This window comes from Lactuca serriola, chromosome 5 (genome assembly GCF_051521515.1).
Source record: "Lactuca serriola cultivar US96UC23 chromosome 5, Lser_US96UC23_V15, whole genome shotgun sequence".
Taxonomy (NCBI): Eukaryota; Viridiplantae; Streptophyta; class Magnoliopsida; order Asterales; family Asteraceae; genus Lactuca; species Lactuca serriola.
In genome coordinates, this window is record NC_136412.1 from 91729863 (window position 1) to 91753293 (window position 23431).

Sequence of the window (23431 nt, forward strand, 5' to 3'; positions counted from 1 at the left end):
AGGCAGGGAGTTCTGGCTGCTTCAAGTGCGGTCGGACTGGGCATTTGAGCAGGTATTGTACGACCCCTGCTACTGCCATTGCAGCATCAGATCTGATTTGCTTTTAGTGCAATCAGAGGGGACATAAAAAGTCCCAGTGCCCGAGTTTAGCCGTAGTAGGGAAGGTGGCTGCACCTGCCCCTGCTACTTTGAGGATTACAGATGGTCGGCAGGGCCGAGCCGAGGCGCCAGTGGCGAGGAGTAGAGCTTTTCAGATGACAGCAGAGGAGGCGCGAGCAACTCCTGATGTGGTGACGGGGTCGTTCTCTGTGAACGACATTTTCTGCTATGGTGTTATTTGATTCGGGGGCTACCCGATTGTTTGTATCGCTTGCGCTTAGCAAGAGATTTAGTAGAGCTCCAGGGAAGCTGGATTGTCCACTAGAGGTTGAGATAGCAGATGACAGGACCGTGAGGTTCGCCAGAGTGCATAGAGAGTGTTCTCTTCAGTTGTTCGACGAACAGTTTTCGGTGGACCTGGTTCCGATTCCCCTGCGAGGGAATAAGGTTATAGTAGGCATGGATTGGTTGAGTCCCAATGGGGCGGTGATTGATTGTGAGCTGCAGCTAGTGAAGGTTCACACTCCCAGTGGGGGAGAGTTAGTGATTCAGGGCGAGAGGCCACAGCGCGGACCAACCTTTTGTTCCGCCGCGAGAGCGAGATGATATTTTCAGCAGGGTTGCGCTGGTTATGTAGCTTATGTCTTGGATGTCTGGGAGAAGGGCAAGGCGGTAGTTGATGATGTTCCGGTAGTGCGAGACTTCCCGGATGTATTTCCCGAGGATTTACCGGGAATACCTCCTGAGAGGCAGGTTGAGTTTAGGATCGACCTGATTCCTGGTGCGGCTCCGATAGCCAAGGCACCGTACCATCTAGCTCCCCCTAAGATGCAGGAGTTGTCTACGCAGCTGTAGGAGCTGCTAGACAAGGGTTTCATTCGGCCGAGCAGTTCGCCTTGGGGAGCGCCGATCCTGTTTGTGAGGAAGAAGGATGGGTCGCACCGTATGTGTATAGATTACCGGGAGTTGAATAAGGTAATGGTGAAGAACCGTTACCCACTTCCGAGGATAGATGATTTGTTTGACCAGCTTCAGGGAGCGTCGTGGTTCTACAAGATCGATCTACGCTCCGGATATCATCAGATGCGGTTTAGGGATGAGGATGTGCAGAAGACTGCTTTCAGGACCATGTATGGTCATTATGAGTTTGTGGTGATGCCATTTGGGCTCACCAATGCTCCAGCCGCGTTCATGGATCTCATGAATCGCATGTGTAGACCGATGCTGGATCGGTCAGTGATAGTATTCATAGATGATATCTTGGTGTATTCCAAGATGCAGGAGCAGCACGAGGAGCACCTGTGGGAGGTGTTGGAAGTTTTGAGGAGGGAGAGACTTTTCGCAAAGTTCTCTAAGTGCGAGTTCTGGTTGCGCGAGGTGCAGTTCCTTGGTCACCTCGTCAACCAGAAGGGTATTTTGGTGGATCCGGCCAAGATAGAGGCCGTGATGCAGTGGGAGGTCCCGAAGTCTCCATCCGAGATTCGGAGCTTCCTAGGGTTGGCAGGGTATTACCGGAGGTTCATTCAGGATTTCTCCAAGATAGCAGTGCCGCTCACCCGACTGACCAAGAAGTCGGTGGTATTTCGTTGGGGGCCTGAGTAGCAGGCAGCGTTCGAGACTCTCAGGTAGAGATTGTGCGAGGCTCCGATCCTTACCTTGCCAGAGGGAGTAGAGGACTTTGTAGTCTACTGTGATGCTTCAATCACACGTATGGGAGCAGTGTTGATGCAACGAGGCCATGTGATAGCTTACGCCTCGAGACAGTTGAAGCCTCACGAGGCTAACTATCCTACCCATGATTTAGAGCTAGGGGCGGTTGTCTTTGCCCTCAAGATTTGGAGACATTATCTTTATGGGGTCCGTTGTACTATCTACACGGATCACAAGAGTTTGAGGTACCTTATGGATCAGCCGAGTCTGAACATGAGGCAGATGAGGTGGTTGGATGTGCTGAATGATTATGATTGTGAGATCCTTTACCATCCAGGGAAGGCCAACGTGGTGGCCGACGCCCTAAGTCGTAAGGTGTCGGCAGCCCCTATCAGAGATTTGTGTTTGAGGATGTCAGTGATTACTCCGTTGTTGGAACGGATCAGGGAGGCTCAGGTTGAGGGCCTCAAGGAGGAGAGGCAAAAGTGTGAGAGGATAGTGGCCCGAGTAGCTTCGTTTGATTATGACAGTCGGGGATTGCTGACGCTTCATGGGAGAGTGTGGGTACCGTACTGGGGTGGGGTATGGTAGGTGTTGATGGACGAGGCTCATAAGTCTGGATTTTCTATCCACCCAGGGGCGATGAAGATGTATAGAGATCTTCGAACCGATTATTGGTGGCCCTGCATGAAGCGGGATGTCGCCTGGTATATTGAGAGGTGCCTGACCTGCAGGAAGGTCAAGGCGGAGCACCAGAGGCCTCATGGCAAGATGCAGCCGTTAGATATTCCCGTGTGGAAATGGGAGGACATCACCATGGAATTTATCACCAAGCTTCCCAGGACCGCACGAGGGGTAGATTTGATTTGGGTAGTAGTGGATCAGTTGACGAAGAGTGCTCATTTTATCCCGATCCAGGAGAGTATATCGGCAGAAAAGTTAGCCGATATCTATGTGCGTGAGATCGTGGCACGTCATGGAGTGCCGGTATCGGTGGTGTCAGACCGAGATGTCCGTTTTACATCCAGATTCTGGAAGCGGTTTCACGACGAGATGGGAACTCGTCTCCATTTCAGCACCACTTTCCACCCTCAGACGGACGGGCAGAGCGAGAGGACGATTCAGACTCTCGAGGACATGCTCAGGGCATGTGTTCTAGACTTCGGTGGCAGTTGGGATACGTATCTTCCGTTAGCGGAATTTTCGTATAACAACAGTTATCATGCGAGCATTGATCGACCTCCCTTTGAGATGCTTTATGGGAGGAAGTGTAGGACCCCGATTTGTTGGGGCGAGGTCGGTCAGCGGGTCGTTAGGAGCACAAAGGTGGTGCTCAAGACGACCGAGTTGATTCAGCAGGTCCGTAGTAGACTGCAGACTGCGCAGAGTCGGCAGAAGAGCTACGCCGACAGGAGGCGTTCAGACTTGGAGTTCCGGGTGGGCGATATGGTCCTTCTGAAGGTCTCACCCTGGAAGGGTGTCATCAGGTTTCGGAAGAGGGGCAAGCTGGGCCCCAGATTCATTGGTCCTTTCAGGGTTTTGGCCCGAGTGGGTCGGGTTGCTTATCGGCTAGATCTTCCAGTAGAGCTTAGCCAGATCCACAACACTTTCCATGTGTCTCAGTTGAGGAAGTGTTTGGTGGATGGGTCAGCAGTTGTCCCCTTAGAAGATATTCAGGTTGATAGCAACCTGAATTATATTGAGAGGCCGATCGCGATTCTGGACCGGAAGACAAAGACCTTGAGGAACAAGGCAATTCAGTTAGTGAAGGTGCAGTGGCAGCACCGGAAGGGGTCCGAGTGGACGTGGGAGGCTGAGGAAGAAATGAGAGAGCACTACCCGGAGTTATTTGCAGATTCAGCCGTAGCAGACTTCGAGGATGAAGTCTGAGAGGTGTGGGGGTGAATTGTAACGCCCCATTTTTGGTATGTTGCTTTCGTGGCATTTATTTAGAAGTTTTCGAGAGGGACTCGGCGAGTCTATGGCCCGACTCGTCGAGTAGGGACGAGATTTCGAGCATGTGATAGTCGGCGACTCGGCGAGTCCATATTCGGGACTCGGCGAGTCTGCCTGCCAGGTAGAAACCCTAAATCCCTGGGTTTGCACCCTATTTAAACCACCTTATGAGCCCCAAACCCGTCCCCTTCACCCTCAGAGCATCATTTAGCAAACCGTAATCATTTCCTTGAGTAATTGAGTATCTCTTGTGTGAATCTTGAAGTTTTGAAGAGAAGAAGGAGGCTAGATCCAAAGGAGAAGAAGAAGATCCAAGGTCTTGCACCCATTTCAGAGTTTATTGAGGTATAAACTGATTTCCTTCTGTTTCTATGATTTATTTATCTTTCACAAGCATATTTAGCCTCTTTTAGCCATTCCTTAGCTTGTTCTTAGTAGAGAGATCACATTAGATTGATTAGCCTTCGGATCTAGCCATGTTTCAGTTCCAAAATCGTAGATCTGTCACCTTTATAGGGCCATTTTGAATGATAGCCCTAGATCTACTCTTCTAAGTACCTTTTTAGCCTTTATATCCCTTTTCATGCGTATGTACACGTAAAGTTGGAAACTTTACGTGGTAAATCAGCCTTAGGAACTCAAATCTATAAATTGTATGCGGTGGTTTCGAGCAGAATCGAGTTTTTAGTATCTGCATGCATGTGACTCAGCGAGTCGTTCTTCGGACTCGGCGAGTCAGGTCGCGAGTCCCCGATCTTTACCCTTAGTTTGATTCCGAGTGGAGGCCAGCGAGCAGTAGGATGGACTCAGTGAGTCGGAGGTTAGACTCGGTAATGGAGGGACTCGACGAGTTGTTCATACAACTCGGCGGGTCCAAGACAATCTTCTTAGATCGAAGAACAACTCGTCGAGTTGTTCATATGACTCAACGAGTCGGATGCAGATTGCCTGAGCTTTTGAATCAAGAGGGTACTCGTCGAGTCGATGTCATGCTCGACGAGTAGCCACGAGTAGGGTTGAGAAGCAAGACTGGGAACTCGGCGAGTTGGCGGCCCAACTCGGCGAGTTAGGTCAACTGTAGGTTGACTTTGACCGGGAGAGTTGACTTTGACCAGGGATAAAAGAGTCATTTTACCCAAGGCAGTGATTAGCATCTGATTGAGTGTGTTTATGGATTTGTAGCCGGAGAGATACCGGAGCTACATCAGTTAGCTTCCAGAGCCATACACACAGTAGCCTGTTCGCGAGGTGAGTTTCCTTCCAGTAGGAACGGGTCTAAGGCCACAATGCTGGCCCGTTCAGTTAGCAGTAGTTTCTGGACTTCGGTCCAATGCAGTAGTTACTATGTTTGACGCCTCCGTGGCTCGGATAGGATTTATGTGTTTATGCTAGATGATATGTTATGCTATGCCGTGTTCAGTTAGCCCGGACTTCGGTTTGATGCAGGGGACGGGGTCCCAGTCAGTTTCGGACTTCGATCCAATGTAGGGGACGGGGTCCCAGTCAGTTTCGGACTTCGGTCCGATGTAGGGGACAGGGTCCCAGTCAGTTTTCGGACTTCGGTCCGATGCAGGGGACGGGGTCCCAGTCAGTGGGCAAGGCCCAGTATGTGCTTTTTATGTATTGTATGGTATGTGGTAGTTTGGGGGAGCTCACTAAGCTTCCTGCTTACAGTTTCAGTTTTGGTTTCAGGTACTTCCGCAAGCAAAGGGAAGAGTTCGGGATGATGGCATCGCACACACCACAGCTTCAGTTTTTGTCCTGGGAGTGATTCAGTTTCTTGATATGTTTGGATACAGTTGTGTTACAGTTTTTCTCACAGTATTTTATTATGGTTTTTGAAACATGCAACGTATGGTTTTAATATGTGATACTCAGTTTCATGGCTTTTGTTATAATAAAAATTGAAATTTTTGGGTCGTATTTTTGGGTCGTTTCAAGTTGGTATCAGAGCCCTGGTTTGAGGGATTCGGATACACCTTCGGGTGTATTTGAACTCAAACTAAGGGAAAGATAAAAAGATTTTCAAAAAGGAAAAAAAATGTTTCGAATGAAATCTTGAAAAGCACTTAGAAAGAAAAAGAAATGTTTTTTAAAACAAGATAAGGGTTTGGTGCATGCGATCAGCCGAGCTCAAGTAAGTACTCCCAAGCTACCCATACAAGTTTATTTATTATGATAAATTGTTCCAGTTTCAGTAGAACATCATGCTAGTATAGGACTAAGGATCTAGGAAGATGCCTTATGTGCCTGTTATATGTGTTCCAGCTTTATGAGAATTGCATGCTAATATCAAGTAGACAACAGTAGGATAGCCTGTTTAGGTTATGCCTGGTAGCGCGAGCTTAGCAATGTATGCAAGTATAGTTTCTCGTTATGAGAGTAGATTTGCTTGAGTAGTTTCCGGTGTCCGAATGCTGCTTGCTTCGTGCTTTGTAGAACTCTTGGTGATGGGAGTTAGCCATTAGGTGAATACGTCACGTCACATGTGATCAGGGTTGAATAATCTCATAGTGTTGGATTTGGCCCTATTGCGCAGCTCTCGTTTGAGTCTAACCGTTGTAGGGACGAGCCATTTACTCGAAGGATTATCCGAGCCTCATCACATGTGATGGTATTCAGGTGATGGCTAATTAGCATTGCAGGGAGGCCTTCAGTAGCTGAGGACTGGTTTGAGTGGAGTCAGAGATTTCCCTAGGGAAAGCCTAGGATGAGAGTAGCAGAGATCAGTAGTAGTAGAAGTGACTTGGTGGAGTCAAGGCAGTTCTTGAGGAAAGTACGGATAGATGTGGAAGGTAGTATGGGCCCGTACTACTGAAAGTAGAGGATCCGTACTCGAATCGAGGAAGGTCGAGACAAGCCCAGGGAGCTAGTAGTAGTATCAATGATCCCTTGAGATATTTCGGTTTTCTGATGTTGCCATGATGTGTTTCAGAATGGTGGTTTTGCGTTCTAGGCCAGCAGCCGGCAGTGGAGGTGCCGGGGAGGGATCAGGATCAGGCTCGGGGGACAAGCGCATGGATGAGCAGACCAGAGAGTTTCTTTCTTCAGAGATTACCCGTATCCTTTTGGAGCAGACTCCTGTGATCTTCGGTTCGATCAAGGAGGGTATCCTAGAGCTGACGGATGAGAGGTTGGGCACCTTCCGTGCCAAGGTGGCGGCCATGATGGGGTCGCGCACACTTACGTTCAGGGAGTTCAGGGCATGTGGAGCTCCAGATTATCACGGGGCGCGGGACCCCATAGCGAGTACTAGATGGTTGGCGAATGTGGCCAACGCGTTCCGCACGAGCAGGTGTCCCGAGGGGGACAAGGTTAGATTGGCGTCCTGTCTCCTGAAGGACACGGCATGGGATTGGTGGGAAGAGGTTGGACATACCATTGGAGATGATACAGCGTTAGATGCCATGACCTGGGTTGATTTCTCTACCAGGTTCAGGGCGGAGTTTGCACCGGTTATTGAAGTGCAGCAGTTAGCTAGAGAGTTTCAGGACCTCACCCAGACTACAGAGACCGTGGCGGAGATCATCGCCAAGTTCAGGGAGAGGGCTCTTCTTGTTCCTCAGTATGCAGCCGATGAGGAGATGAAGAAGGCCCGTTATAATGAGATGTTGCGGAGAGATATCCGTCAGTTTGTGAGCCGATCCAGCTGTAAAACGTTGGATGACATGATTGCTAGGGCTCGAGAGAGGGAGATTGACCTCGAGATGGAGAAGAAGAGGAAATCGGAGGCGGTTTCGGGTTCAGGAGGTTCGGGAAAAAAGCCCAAGGTTTCAGATCACAGATCCAGGATTCAGTCGAGCCACGGTCGATGTGGCAAGTGTGGGAGGATGCACGATGGGGTGTGCAAGGCAGGGAGTTCTGGCTGCTTCAAGTGCGGTCAGACTGGGCATTTGAGCAGGTATTGTACGACCCCTGCTACTGCCATTGCAGCATCAGATCTGATTTGCTTTTAGTGCAATCAGAGGGGACATAAAAAGTCCCAGTGCCCGAGTTTAGCCGTAGTAGGGAAGGTGGATGCACCTGCCCCTGCTACTTTGAGGATTACAGATGGCCGGCAGGGCCGAGCCGAGGCGCCAGTGGCGAGGAGTAGAGCTTTTCAGATGACAGCAGAGGAGGCGCGAGCAACTCCTGATGTGGTGACGGGGTCGTTCTCTGTGAACGACATTTTCTGCTATGGTGTTATTTGATTCGGGGGCTACCCGATTGTTTGTATCGCTTGCGCTTAGCAAGAGATTTAGTAGAGCTCCAGGGAAGCTGGATTGTCCACTAGAGGTTGAGATAGCAGATGACAGGACCGTGAGGTTCGCCAGAGTGCATAGAGAGTGTTCTCTTCAGTTGTTCGACGAACAGTTTTCGGTGGACCTGGTTCCGATTCCCCTGCGAGGGAATAAGGTTATAGTAGGCATGGATTGGTTGAGTCCCAATGGGGCGGTGATTGATTGTGAGCTGCAGCTAGTGAAGGTTCACACTCCCAGTGGGGGAGAGTTAGTGATTCAGGGCGAGAGGCCACAGCGCGGACCAACCTTTTGTTCCGCCGCGAGAGCGAGATGATATTTTCAGCAGGGTTGCGCTGGTTATGTAGCTTATGTCTTGGATGTCCGGGAGAAGGGCAAGGCAGTAGTTGATGATGTTCCGGTAGTGCGAGACTTCCCGGATGTATTTCCCGAGGATTTACCGGGAATACCTCCTGAGAGGCAGGTTGAGTTTAGGATCGACCTGATTCCTGGTGCGGCTCCGATAGCCAAGGCACCGTACCATCTAGCTCCCCCTAAGATGCAGGAGTTGTCTACGCAGCTGTAGGAGCTGCTAGACAAGGGTTTCATTCGGCCGAGCAGTTCGCCTTGGGGAGCGCCGATCCTGTTTGTGAGGAAGAAGGATGGGTCGCACCGTATGTATATAGATTACCGGGAGTTGAATAAGGTAATGGTGAAGAACCGTTACCCACTTCCGAGGATAGATGATTTGTTTGACCAGCTTCAGGGAGCGTCGTGGTTCTCCAAGATCGATCTACGCTCCGAATATCATCAGATGCGGTTTAGGGATGAGGATGTGCAGAAGACTACTTTCAGGACCATGTATGGTCATTATGAGTTTGTGGTGATGCCATTTGGGCTCACCAATGCTCCAGCCGCGTTCATGGATCTCATGAATCGCATGTGTAGACCGATGCTGGATCGGTCAGTGATAGTATTCATAGATGATATCTTGGTGTATTCCAAGATGCAGGAGCAGCACGAGGAGCACCTGTGGGAGGTGTTGGAAGTTTTGAGGAGGGAGAGACTTTTCGCAAAGTTCTCTAAGTGCGAGTTCTGGTTGCGCGAGGTGCAGTTCCTTGGTCACCTCGTCAACCAGAAGGGTATTTTGGTGGATCCGGCCAAGATAGAGGCCGTGATGCAGTGGGAGGTCCCGAAGTCTCCATCCGAGATTCGGAGCTTCCTAGGGTTGGCAGGGTATTACCGGAGGTTCATTCAGGATTTCTCCAAGATAGCAGTGCCACTCACCCGACTGACCAAGAAGTCGGTGGTATTTCGTTGGGGGCCTGAGTAGCAGGCAGCGTTCGAGACTCTCAGGTAGAGATTGTGCGAGGCTCCGATCCTTACCTTGCCAGAGGGAGTAGAGGACTTTGTAGTCTACTGTGATGCTTCAATCACACGTATGGGAGCAGTGTTGATGCAACGAGGCCATGTGATAGCTTACGCCTCGAGACAGTTGAAGCCTCACGAGGCTAACTATCCTACCCATGATTTAGAGCTAGGGGCGGTTGTCTTTGCCCTCAAGATTTGGAGACATTATCTTTATGGGGTCCGTTGTACTATCTACACGGATCACAAGAGTTTGAGGTACCTTGTGGATCAGCCGAGTCTGAACATGAGGCAGATGAGGTGGTTGGATGTGCTGAAGGATTATGATTGTGAGATCCTTTACCATCCAGGGAAGGCCAACGTGGTGGCCGACGCCCTAAGTCGTAAGGTGTCGGCAGCCCCTATCAGAGATTTGTGTTTGAGGATGTCAGTGATTACTCCGTTGTTGGAACGGATCAGGGAGGCTCAGGTTGAGGGCCTCAAGGAGGAGAGGCAAAAGTGTGAGAGGATAGTGGCCCGAGTAGCTTCGTTTGATTATGACAGTCGGGGATTGCTGACGCTTCATGGGAGAGTGTGGGTACCGTACTGGGGTGGGGTATGGTAGGTGTTGATGGACGAGGCTCATAAGTCTGGATTTTCTATCCACCCAGGGGCGATGAAGATGTATAGAGATCTTCGACCCGATTATTGGTGGCCCTGCATGAAGCGGGATGTCGCCTGGTATATTGAGAGGTGCCTGACCTGCAGGAAGGTCAAGGCGGAGCACCAGAGGCCTCATGGCAAGATGCAGCCGTTAGATATTCCCGTGTGGAAATGGGAGGACATCACCATGGAATTTATCACCAAGCTTCCCAGGACCGCACGAGGGGTAGATTTGATTTGGGTAGTAGTGGATCAGTTGACGAAGAGTGCTCATTTTATCCCGATCCAGGAGAGTATATCGGCAGAAAAGTTAGCCGATATCTATGTGCGTGAGATCGTGGCACGTCATGGAGTGCCGGTATCGGTGGTGTCAGACCGAGATGTCCGTTTTACATCCAGATTCTGGAAGCGGTTTCACGACGAGATGGGAACTCGTCTCCATTTCAGCACCACTTTCCACCCTCAGACGGACGGGCAGAGCGAGAGGACGATTCAGACTCTCGAGGACATGCTCAGGGCATGTGTTCTAGACTTCGGTGGCAGTTGGGATACGTATCTTCCGTTAGCGGAATTTTCGTATAACAACAGTTATCATGCGAGCATTGATCGACCTCCCTTTGAGATGCTTTATGGGAGGAAGTGTAGGACCCCGATTTGTTGGGGCGAGGTCGGTCAGCGGGTCGTTAGGAGCACAAAGGTGGTGCTCAAGACGACCGAGTTGATTCAGCAGGTCCGTAGTAGACTGCAGACTGCGCAGAGTCGGCAGAAGAGCTACGCCGACAGGAGGCGTTCAGACTTGGAGTTCCGGGTGGGCGATATGGTCCTTCTGAAGGTCTCACCCTGGAAGGGTGTCATCAGGTTTCGGAAGAGGGGCAAGCTGGGCCCCAGATTCATTGGTCCTTTCAGGGTTTTGGCCCGAGTGGGTCGGGTTGCTTATCGGCTAGATCTTCCAGTAGAGCTTAGCCAGATCCACAACACTTTCCATGTGTCTCAGTTGAGGAAGTGTTTGGTGGATGGGTCAGCAGTTGTCCCCTTAGAAGATATTCAGGTTGATAGCAACCTGAATTATATTGAGAGGCCGGTCGCGATTCTGGACCGGAAGACAAAGACCTTGAGGAACAAGGCAATTCAGTTAGTGAAGGTGCAGTGGCAGCACCGGAAGGGGTCCGAGTGGACGTGGGAGGCTGAGGAAGAAATGAGAGAGCACTACCCGGAGTTATTTGCAGATTCAGCCGTAGCAGACTTCGAGGATGAAGTCTGAGAGGTGTGGGGGTGAATTGTAACGCCCCATTTTTGGTATGTTGCTTTCGTGGCATTTATTTAGAAGTTTTCGAGAGGGACTCGGCGAGTCTATGGCCCGACTCGTTGAGTAGGGATGAGATTTCGAGCACGTGATAGTCGGCGACTCGGCGAGTCCATATTCGGGACTCGGCGAGTCTGCCTGCTAGGTAGAAACCCTAAATCCCCGGGTTTGCACCCTATTTAAACCACCTTATGAGCCCCAAACTCGTCCCCTTCACCCTCAGAGCATCATTTAGCAAACCCTAATCGTTTCCTTGAGTAATTGAGTATTTCTTGTGTGAATCTTGAAGTTTTGAAGAGAAGAAGGAGGCTAGATCCAAAGGAGAAGAAGAAGATCCAAGGTCTTGCACCCATTTCAGAGTTTATTGAGGTATCAGCCGATTTCCTTCTGTTTCTATGATTTATTTATCTTTCACAAGCATATTTAGCCTCTTTTAGCCATTCCTTAGCTTGTTCTTAGTAGAGAGATCACATTAGATTGATTAGCCTTCGAATCTAGCCATGTTTCAGTTCCAAAATCGTAGATCTATCACCTTTATAGGGCCATTTTGCATGATAGCCCTAGATCTACTCTTCTAAGTACCTTTTTAGCCTTTATATCCCTTTTCATGCGTATGTACACGTAAAGTTGGAAACTTTATGTGGTAAATCAGCCTTAGGAACTCAGATCTATAAATTGTATGCGGTGGTTTCGAGCAGAATCGAGTTTTTAGTATCTGCATGCATGTGACTCGGCGAGTCGTTCTTCGGACTCGGCGAGTCAGGTCGCGAGTCCCCGATCTTTACCCTTAGTTTGATTCCGAGTGGAGGCTAGCGAGCAGTAGGATGGACTCAGTGAGTCGGAGGTTAGACTCGGTAATGGAGGGACTCGACGAGTTGTTCATACAACTCGGCGGGTCCAAGACAATCTTCTTAGATCGAAGAACAACTCGTCGAGTTGTTCATATGACTCAACGAGTCGGATGCAGATTGCCTGAGCTTTTGAATCAAGAGGGTACTCGTCGAGTCGATGTCATGCTCGACGAGTAGCCACGAGTAGGGTTGAGAAGCAAGACTGGGAACTCGGCGAGTTGGCGGCCCAACTCGGCGAGTCAGGTCAACTGTAGGTTGACTTTGACCGGGAGAGTTGACTTTGACCAGGGATAAAAGAGTCATTTTACCCAAGGCAGTGATTAGCATCTGATTGAGTGTGTTTATGGATTTGTAGCCGGAGAGATACCGGAGCTACATCAGTTAGCTTCCAGAGCCATACACACAGTAGCCTGTTCGCGAGGTGAGTTTCCTTCCAGTAGGAACGGGTCTAAGGCCACAATGCCGGCCCGTTTAGTTAGCAGTAGTTTCTGGACTTCGGTCCAATGCAGTAGTTAGTATGTTTAACGCCTCCGTGGCTCGGACATGATTTATGTGTTTATGCTAGATGATATGTTATGCTATGCCGTGTTCAGTTAGCCCGGACTTCGGTTTGATGCAGGGGACGGGGTCCCAGTCAGTTTCGGACTTCGGTCCGATGTAGGGGACGGGGTCCCAGTCAGTTTTCGGACTTCGGTCCGATGCAGGGGACGGGGTCCCAGATAGTTAGTCCGAACTTCGGTCCGATGCAGGGGACGGGGTCCCAGTCAGTGGGCAAGGCCCAGTATGTGCTTTTTATGTATTGTATGGTATGTGGTAGTTTGGGGGAGCTCACTAAGCTTCGTGCTTACAGTTTCAGTTTTGGTTTCAGGTACTTCTGCAAGCAAAGGGAAGAGTTCGGGATGATGGCATCGCACACACCACAGCTTCAGTTTTGTCCTGGGAGTGATTCAGTTTCTTGATATGTTTGGATACAGTTGTGTTACAGTTTTTCTCACAGTATTTTATTATGGTTTTTGAAACACGCAACGTATGGTTTTAATATGTGATACTCAGTTTCATGGTTTTTGTTATAATAAAAATTGAAATTTTTGGGTCGTATTTTTGGGTCGTTTCAAATCACCAAGTATTAGTGGTCAATCCAAGTATGAGCTCTACCGCGGACCTCATAGTAAAACCCTTCATCCTATCCAATAGGATTGGAAATAGAGTCAAGAGAACCACGACGGGTTGAGCTACTATAATGACCACAAATCCGAAATTGTTGTCATCCCGGTTAAGCCAACATAGTAGTTAACACCCTCAGTTGGTAAGGAAATCTGAGTCGTAAGAGTCAAGGACATTGACTACGACCATCCATTCACGCTTAATCCCCCGAATTAAGCATCTCAGCGGATATCCCGGAAATCCGGAAGCTGCGATAAGTTAAACTTTGAGAAGAGTGGATGAGGAGATTAGATGTTCTGAGTGATGAAACCCTATACTTCTAGACTTAACCTAAATCAAGAAAACTCAGAACCCCCAGAAGAGTAGTTGCAGAAGATGCTCGCACTACTCAGGTACTTCGTCCACCCCGTTGCCGACGAGTAGTTCCTAGGACACTCCACCTCCTCGCGTGGAAGAATTCACCGTCGCCCTGTAGACGATAGACTGCATTCTTCGAAGGGAATACTAGAATGCTAAGAACCACAGGATAACCTCCGCAATGAAGAATACTTGAATAAAGTGCGACAGTGGGTTGCGTTAAGCCTTATAACCCAGACCCCGAAGAGATTATAGACTTGACACCAGTCTAGGTGTTAGTCGATGGGTTATACTAGAGCACACACTTTTCTGCAACTAAAATAAACCAACACCTTGGACATTAGGGCATGTATTAGAGATTCATTAGGACTACTAGGTGTCCTAAGAATGCTATCTCTCGCCGAGATGGTAGAACCACCTCCTGAGATGGTCCAACACTTCAGAAAGTCTCTAAGGGTTGAGTTAGCCCTGAGCAGAGCTTGTCGTCTATGAAACAGCAAGGCAAGTAAGAGCATGATTCTTTCCCATTAGGAATCATATTGTGAAGGCGTCAACTAGACGATGATGAAAAGATTAAAAACTTTCTAAACCATTGTATGGTAAAACCCTATCTCACCAACCCTGAGAGTTCCGTTAGAAACATCTCAAGAATAAGAAGTGCAGGTTCATTTTGCACAGGATTGAGGTAGTCACCTTGCAGCAAACAGATACCCATAGACATCCAATTCATCCGATGATCCAGAAAACCTCTGAAAGCCTATCGACAGGAAACATGAAACCAAGGATAACCCGAGCATTCTAAGAAACAACCTAAAGGACTACACCCCCAGTATGAGAGAAAGTTTGGAACTTCAGAATGGCAATCACGCTAGTGATGATCTCACCATAGAAGTACACTATGCTCTAATTATTGAAAAGCTCTACCTTTTCGAGAGCATAGGACCATCCGAGGTTCTTTACAAAGATAGGGTCAACCCTCGTCAGACCACGACTACTTTTGAAAATTCTATAAGCTTCGCCTCAAATCAATCCACATATTAGACTTGAAAAGTGGTTGCCCGACGTCACTCTTTGTACCCCACTCATCTGGATAGAAACCATTGAGAGCCCTAACTTCGTAGACGCACCTGTAGGAAACGCTAATTGAACAAAACGGAATCCGCATCCCGCAAGTGAAGGTTTCTTAGAATGCCAAGAAAAGGCCAGGGTTTACTTGGGAGTGCGGGGACCAACCAAATAGGAAGTACCCCCATACCTCTACTCGATCATTCATGCCTACTTCTTTGCCTAAACTCTAATTTCAGGACGAAATTCCCTCTAACGGGGGGATGATGTGACAACCCAAAAATTTCAGTTAGTTTTAACGTCAAAATTAAGTACGTCAAAAATTAGCCAAATTTATCCCAAAATATTTTTGATCGGATTTAAACCCGTTGGAATATTTTAAATAATATTCGTCAAGCGAACCGAAAATAAGGCGGTCTAATTTTAAAAATTGCCGTGTTTAACGGTAGTCGTGAAAAAGCCCCGTTTAACGTCATTATCAGGTAGATTTCCACCGAGCCACCAACTCAAACCCCTATATAAGGGTGAGTAAACCTCATTTACACCCTTTTCACTCACTCACTCACTCTCTCTCTCTCTCTCTACAAGTTGCTTTCGATCCAAAAACCGCCCATTTCGAGCCCCAAACTAGTAAGTGATCTACCCTAACTTGTTGTTTAGCTCATTTAACATGAAAATTCGTGTTTAGGACATCCAATATGGGCCAAATCATGTGTTTACGGCCCAATAACACTCTTGGACCATAAACACCCATAAGTGGGGTTTTGAAGCCCCAAAACCCTCCTAAAGCACCCCTAGGGCTTAGATATGACTTGTGGACTTACACCTTCGAGCTTAGAACACCAAAACCTTGCATTTTGAGGAGTAAACATGAGTTTACAGCCCAAGAACACTCTTGGACCATAAACCTCTCTTCATGGACTGTGAACACCTTTTAAGGTGTTAGAATTGCCCTCAAACACCTCCTATGGCTTGGGAAAATGTCTAGAATCAACCACAATTGAAGTAGGGGCTTTAAATATCAATTAAACCAAGGATTTAGGAGTTTAAGGCTGTAAACCCCCTAGGATTGGTCCATGGGCCGTAAACTCCCAAAAGGGGGCCAAATGATGCCCTAACTTCCCTATATGGCTTAGAAAAATGCATAGAACTTTATAACCATCCATTTAAGACCTTAATACACATAAGGAAAGGGCATGTAAGAGTTTACGGCCATAAACTCCTAGTTTACTGCCATAAACTCCTCAAATGGTCCCTATGTTGTCCAAAGTCCATTCCAATGCCTTAAAACTAAGTCTAGCATCACCCCTCAAGAGTTTAAGACCATTAAGCATCCTAGAACACCCCCACCATGAGTTTACGGCCGTAAACTCATGGGGAGTTGGTCATTTGGGCCAAAAACTCCATATACAAGTCATACACACCTTTAGATGCTACCTGGAGGACTCCTAACACTTGACCAAAGTGTTTTCCGCACATTAGGATGCATTTATGTGTTTAATTAGTATTATAATTACTAATTGTATGTAAACATATGTCACCATATGTTAATAGGTCACTAAGTGTGTTCAAGTCTTCACTTGACACCGAGCACCCAAACTGCACCTCCATCCGATCCACTTTCAATAGGTGAGTTCATACCCCTGAATGAACTTTTTAATGATTTTAACTGCTTTTATAGGGGGGGAATACAAGTTGATCTATACAGTTATTATATAAATTACATGTGATTGGTAACTGTATAGCAAAATGGATTTTAGTATGTTATACTGTTTTATTCAGCTTAAGATTTTCCAATCTCGCTTTCAAGTCTTGTTAATGGTTTTTCCAAAGGTTTTTCTTCACTTAATCTGTTTTATACAAATCATTTTCAAAGTTGTTATGAAAGGTTGTTCAAAGGATTCCAAAGATTTTCAAACTTGTTTTACAAACTGACATCAAGTCATAAAGTTCTTATGTGTAAAGGTTTTCCAAAGTTTTCATCAACGTTTTCTTCTATGCTTTTACTTCGTTAAATGCATGCCTATATTTGTATAGTTATCTAAATAATGTTTAAAGGACTTAGGAAGGCTTGTTCGCCCTATTTCCTTTTCCTTGTTTGGATGTGGTCTGGTGGGTATCAGTTATCCGTCCGAAGGTCGTTTAAACATTAGTTATATATGATGTATACATATATGGACATAAAGGTTTCCACCGACCAGTTCATTTCCCTTGGGTAGAAAGGGCATCCTTCCATCCGTCCTTCATAGATCAGAGATACTAGTAACTATTATAGGAATAGTTAGGAGATTCTAATCACTCTTCCTAGTTCATAGAATTCCAAAGGATTTAATTCATTCGTGAGTCTATATCGTTATTCCAGTACCTACAATAGAATTCAATATACGAGATGCATCTTCAGGACATTGATTTCCACATTGTCAAGTTGGTAACCAGAGTATCCTATAAGGAGAGCGGGCATTGTGTGTATAGATCTATACGAGACTAACACTCCCACACCCTGACTGCTAGCTACAGTCCTTGGCCTACCAAGCCATGGGATGACAAATGTCACATTCATTTCGATGCTTTCAGGGCATCAAGTTCTCTACTGTCAATCAATATGGTTACGAGTATCTCCATGTTTACCTTATAATTCATGGCCTTAAGGTAACAAGATTTATCACTGTATTTCCTTGTTTTAGACTTTGCTAGCTGTGTCGTTCATTTGACACTGTCTGGAGTTTGTATTTCTTTATTTTAGACCTTGCTAGCTGTATCGTACATTTGATACTGTCTGGGGTCTGCGTTTCCTTTTGTTAGACTGAGCCAGGCGCATCTTTCATTCGATACTCTCCTGGAGTCTATGATTTCTTTTGCCTTAGTCAGCAGTATTTCTACTGAGGCATATGTTATTTTCCCCTAGTATTTTACTAGTAGTATTCTCCTACTTTCTTTAAAGTTAAACACCATATTTTGGGTAATGATAGTATTTTTGGGGAAAATTACTTCTTAAAAACACAAGTCTGTCGAGTCTTGGTAGAAGCCTGTTTTTATTTAGAAAATATAGGATTTTCTGGAAAGGACATTAATACACCGTACATTCTAAACTACTACTTTTCATAAAGTTATTTGAGTAAAATGCTTACTTACACAAATGACACTAAATACTTATGAACTCACCAGCATTTATAAAAATGTTGATACTCGCTTTCAAAATAACTTGTATTCTCAGGTCAGCGATAGACAGGTACATCCCAGGAGCTTTTGGTGATGACAGTTTAGTACCGAGTTGCAACTATATTAGTTTATGTATTACTTTTGATGTTTCCTTGTAATGTAACTTATGTAAAAATTATTACTATTAATGTAATGGTTGTTGTACTTTGATTACTATATTGCATATGTTGTGATACTTGACATGACGTCATCCACCCAGAACGTTTCCGCCGTTCTGGTTTTGGGGTGTGACAGATGTAAACACATATAGACTTTGCTTGCCAATAGGGATTGAGTGACTTAGAACTTATCAAGTCTTGAAACTTGTGGGATAGGGAGATTTATTGGAGGAGGTGGAGGAAATGAAGTATGATTTCCAGTCCCACTAATGCACAACAAATGGATTGATCTTTCACCTTGGTTGCCATTTGGGATATCATCTTCATTAGGAAGCTTGTTCCTAAAGATTTGGGAAGACCATAGTTTTCTGAAGGAGACATCTATAAGGGAGAAATTCAAGTTAGTTGATTTAAAGTCCTTAATATAGCACCCAATATGAAATATTAAGGCTAGGACCCAACAACCTACTTATAACTGGAAGAGGGATGCCGTAATCCAAGTTATAAAATAGTTGAAGGTAGGTAAATGACGATTTACCAATTTACACCATGAAAAACGAAATATAATTAAGTTTTAATTGGACTCGAAACTCCTAGATCTTTTGAGATACATTGAACTTTCAATGGCATGTTTGAATCTCGATTATGCCCTCTCAAGTTTGTGACTGGGATGCTGAGGATCACAAACAAGGTGTGAATAACCATGCAAATATACTTGGTACCCTTAACATTTATCACCTAATCGATGTGCCGACTTAACCACACACGCTCCACCGATCTATGATAAATTTAAGTTACCCTTTTCCACACTTAGTCAGTCCCAGGTTAGTGTACCGGTTAACCACACACGCTCCACTAACGACTTAACAAGGTGCAAAGTGCCATTTCATGGGTTAGCACCTTTTCATATTTTCCTAAGTAACTAAGATTGGGAATTTATAAGTGTTTAGTTACTTAGTATTTATCATGAATACTTTTAATGAATGGAGAATTCTAGTCCTTGTCCTACCCATTTGGCTAACGACCCTCCACCAGTCAAGGAAGCGGTGGGTGAGAGTGGACACCCATTAAACCGCCATTTTATAGGCAGTAACCTTATACCCCCCCCCCCCCTTTAGAGTCTGGCTTCGTGAATGAGGCATACTAACGGTAAGATTGACTTTACTCTTATACACACACACAAATATATATATATATATATATATATATATATATATATATATATATATAAGTATTTATTTTTAATATTATAATAGTATAAGGGTGTATTTTACACATTTAAAATACTTGGTGGTTTAATCTTATTAATTAAACTATACTCTTAATTTAATTAAACTTAAACCATGTCATTATGGAACTATTAACTCATTTAATTAAACACTTTAATTAATTTAATGAAGTCCATAAAGTTTGAATTTTAACTTTTAAAATTCTAGAGTTTGGAATTAAAGCATTAATGTGTGTGAGACTTTACAATTTCCAAAACTTGAGGGCAAGCTTTGAAACTTTTCAAAACTCTTGGATTTTCATAACTTATGGGTTTAATTAAGGTTTAATGAAAAACTTTTCAAGTTCCATAACTTGAGGACAAGTTATGGAAGACATTAAATCATTTTATAATGACATTAAAAATAGAGACTCTTCTATTTTCATAACATATGAGACTTAATGACACTTTAAAAAGAAAAACTCTTCACTTTCCATAACTCGAGGACAAATTATGGAGTTCATAAAAACCATTAAGATCAAATATTCCAATTAATACAATAATCAAATAATTTTCCTATGATCTAGATTAAACTCATAAGTAAAGATAATTCACATCAACAATTTTCAAGAAATTAGATAATCATATAAACTAATACAAATCTTGAAACTTTAATAATTATCCTTTGAAGACTCTTGGAATTCATAACCTAAAGAGTTAATGAATGAGACATTTCACATCCATAACTTATGGAAGTTTCAAAACTCTTAACATCATAACTTAAAAAAAAACTTTTGAGTTCCACAATTTTATGACAAAATTTGTAACTCCTTAAAAACATTTAGATAAAACTTTTAAAAGAAATAAAATAATCATATCATTCTATCTTTTAATAAATTGACCTAATTCAACTCTTGTAGTAAAGTGACTCAAATTTTAAAAATAAGTAGTTTAAAATCAAGTAATTATCTTAAAATTTGACAAACTTCATGTTTTTTTTCTTTTTTTTTTCTTCAACTTGAAAAAAAATACATTTGCATCAAATATAATAGAAAACAACTGATGAGTTTGATACCACTGTTGGGTTTTGAGCATTCTAACACTCTTATGGTGTACATGCAACCCTAACTACATTGGATCTATGTTTTCTCTATTATACATGCCAATATCAAATTTTCCAAGGTATTATCCTAACTAGCATATTATGAAGTACAAGTAATATAAAACTAGTAGAATTACATACCTCTTTGATGGTGCTTGATTACATGGAGCTCAAGAGCCTAGTGCCCCAAATGTGACACCTCAAATGGTTCACACAACACCATGACCATTTGGAATAACCATGAGAGAATATATGAGTTCATAGAAATTGGCTTGCCCTCTATATTATGCACTAGTGTCAATTTCACGAACCAATGGGGTCTTTATACAGTGTGCACATTAGGGTTACACCATGTAACCTATGACTTTACCCATTCCTTATGCTCCATGGGTTTTAACCTCCATGGAGTATCCATGGGCCACCACATGGGTTAAACCCAACATAACGAATCATGGATCATAAGCCCACATATATAAGAATCAATGGTTTACACAATCAATTCTCATATATTTAATTAGTCTCTTTTTGATCACTAAATTAATTCTAAATTAATTCTTGATCAATACTAATTAAATAATATGATTTCATATTAATATATTATAACTTATATTAATATGTCACAAATATCTTCTTCTCATTAAAAGGTCTACCCAAATGTTCCGATGTCATGCAACCCAAATGGACCATGCCGGGTCGGGTCAAGTATATACTAATTATAGTTATGGACATAGACACTAATCCAACAATAACATGCTCATGACAAAGGAAAGGCAAAGTCTGAAGCTTTATACCTCACTGAGAAGCTTCCCACTCAAATTTTCTCAGTCTAGAAGCTTGGACTCCAACTCTTTCTTCTTCAAGACCTTCCCTTCTCTTCAAAACAACACAAACACTCATAAGGCTCAAACACACACACATAAGCTCTAGAAAAAGGGTTAGGGCACTCTTAGGGTTTTCTCTCTGGGAATGGTGGCCAGAAATAAGGCCATCATATCCCTTATATAGGGGACTCACCCCAAATTAGGGTTTGCACTCTGGGCCTAGTATGCCCAACGTACTCACGTGTACGCCCATCGTACTAGGTGGTCTCTGCATCACATGCATGTTGACAAGTACGCTAAGCGTACACCTTAGGTACGCCCCGCGTACTCGTTTTTCACTCTTTTTATAATAAGTGCTAAAATAGACAATATCTTAATAGATCAAGGTTCTCGAAGTATACCTGGACTCGGGATGTTACAGTGAAAGATGCATTGTTGGGTCCCTTTGAAACTTAATGTCTAGATCTTGGTGGTTTGGACCATCCTAATGGATAAAGGTGGAAACTTTACCCATTATAAAGTTATCAGGAATCAAATATGACAATTTTAGCTTTGATCCTTATGGATTAATCCCTTATTGAAGAAAAGCCTTTCAAGTTGAAGACTACAACATGGCCAAGGAAGGCAATGACATGGTGGCGGTACTTATCATGTCTATTTTATCCGGATGTGGGCATTATCTGGAGTTGACTTTGGCTGTTAACTTGTTGACCGGTTTGACCTTTTGGAGAAACTTGGGTAGAATTGAGTATTTGATAAAGTATTAGTCTCGGTTTGGATTTAAGAAGCTTGGGTTGGCTGTTTTGTTGCTGAGGTAGCTGTTGGGCTTTTGTTAAATAATTCAAGTGAGTTTTCTCACTATACTCATGGGTCGAAGGCGCCAATCACGACTCATTATTTTATGTTACATATCCTTGTGTATAGAATGTTGCTATGCTATAGCGATCTATTATATTAGTAGATATGTATGATTATATGTATTTCTGGGTATTGTTTACCCATTACATATGTCAACATAGTGTGGTTCGGTTGAGGCAATACCACTTTGTGCTGTATGCCAACAAACCCGGGGGAAACCCAGTCGGGAGACTATGAGCCAGGGGTAATCCAGTTGGGAGACTGTGGACCTAGGGGTAATCCAGTCGGGAGACTATGGACCTATAGACAATCCAGTCAGGATACTGTGGGCTAAAGGTAATTCAGTCAGGAGAATATGGGTCCGGTATGCATGTATTGGTTATGTATTGTTGTGTGGGGTATTTTAGGGGAACACACTAAGCTTTGGCTTACAGTTTAGTTTCATGGTTTCAGGTACATCAGATGATCATTACAAGAAGAATGCAGGATTATACACATCATCCTTGGATTTATGTTGAGAAATGTTTTTGGATACTCTGATTTTTATGACTATGTTTTAGAAATATTGTTTTGTATGACTTGTGGTTTATAAAAATGGTTTTTGAAAAATGAAATTTTTTACCATGATTTTTGGGACATTACACAACTGAGAGAAGATAGAGAGAAAACAGCTGATGAGACAAACATTAATAAGGACAAAGAGGCGGGAATGCATATTCCTGACACATCAACTGTCACAACGGTTATGCGAATGCAAAAACGTATGACAAACGATTCGTTTCTCGTGAAACTAAATGCAATTTAAAGCCTAATTGTTAAAGCATGTTGATTACCAACCTTTTATAACTGGGATGAGGGCTCATTGATGTATGAGGGGTTAGCCCATACACAATAACCATAACCAACACAAAGGCAGGCTCAGTAAAGCCGGTAAGCCCATTATTAACCATGTTGGTTCCTTTAACAATCCCTATCAACTACATAATTGACAAAGATATATCTTGTACTAATAAATTATTCAAGTAAGTACTCATGCCATATCCCGAGAAACATGGAAAAACATTAATATTATTAGGGGTGAGCATATTAACCGAAAACCGAACCATAATCAAACTAACCAATATAACTGAACCATTTTAACCGAACCATTACTTAAACATATAGTGTGGTTTCTAATTTTGATTAACCGAATACATATGGTTCGATTATAGTTTTCATCTAAAACCGAACCACTATAAACCGGACCGAATCAATAATATTAATAAATACTTTTAACATAATATAATTTTAAATATATGGTATGTAATTATATTAAGAATTTAAAATTTAAAAGGTAATTATTTAGAATTAGAGATGATAAGTAATCTTTTATATATATATATATATATATATATATATATATATATATATATATATATATATATATATATATATATATAATCTTAAATTTTTAT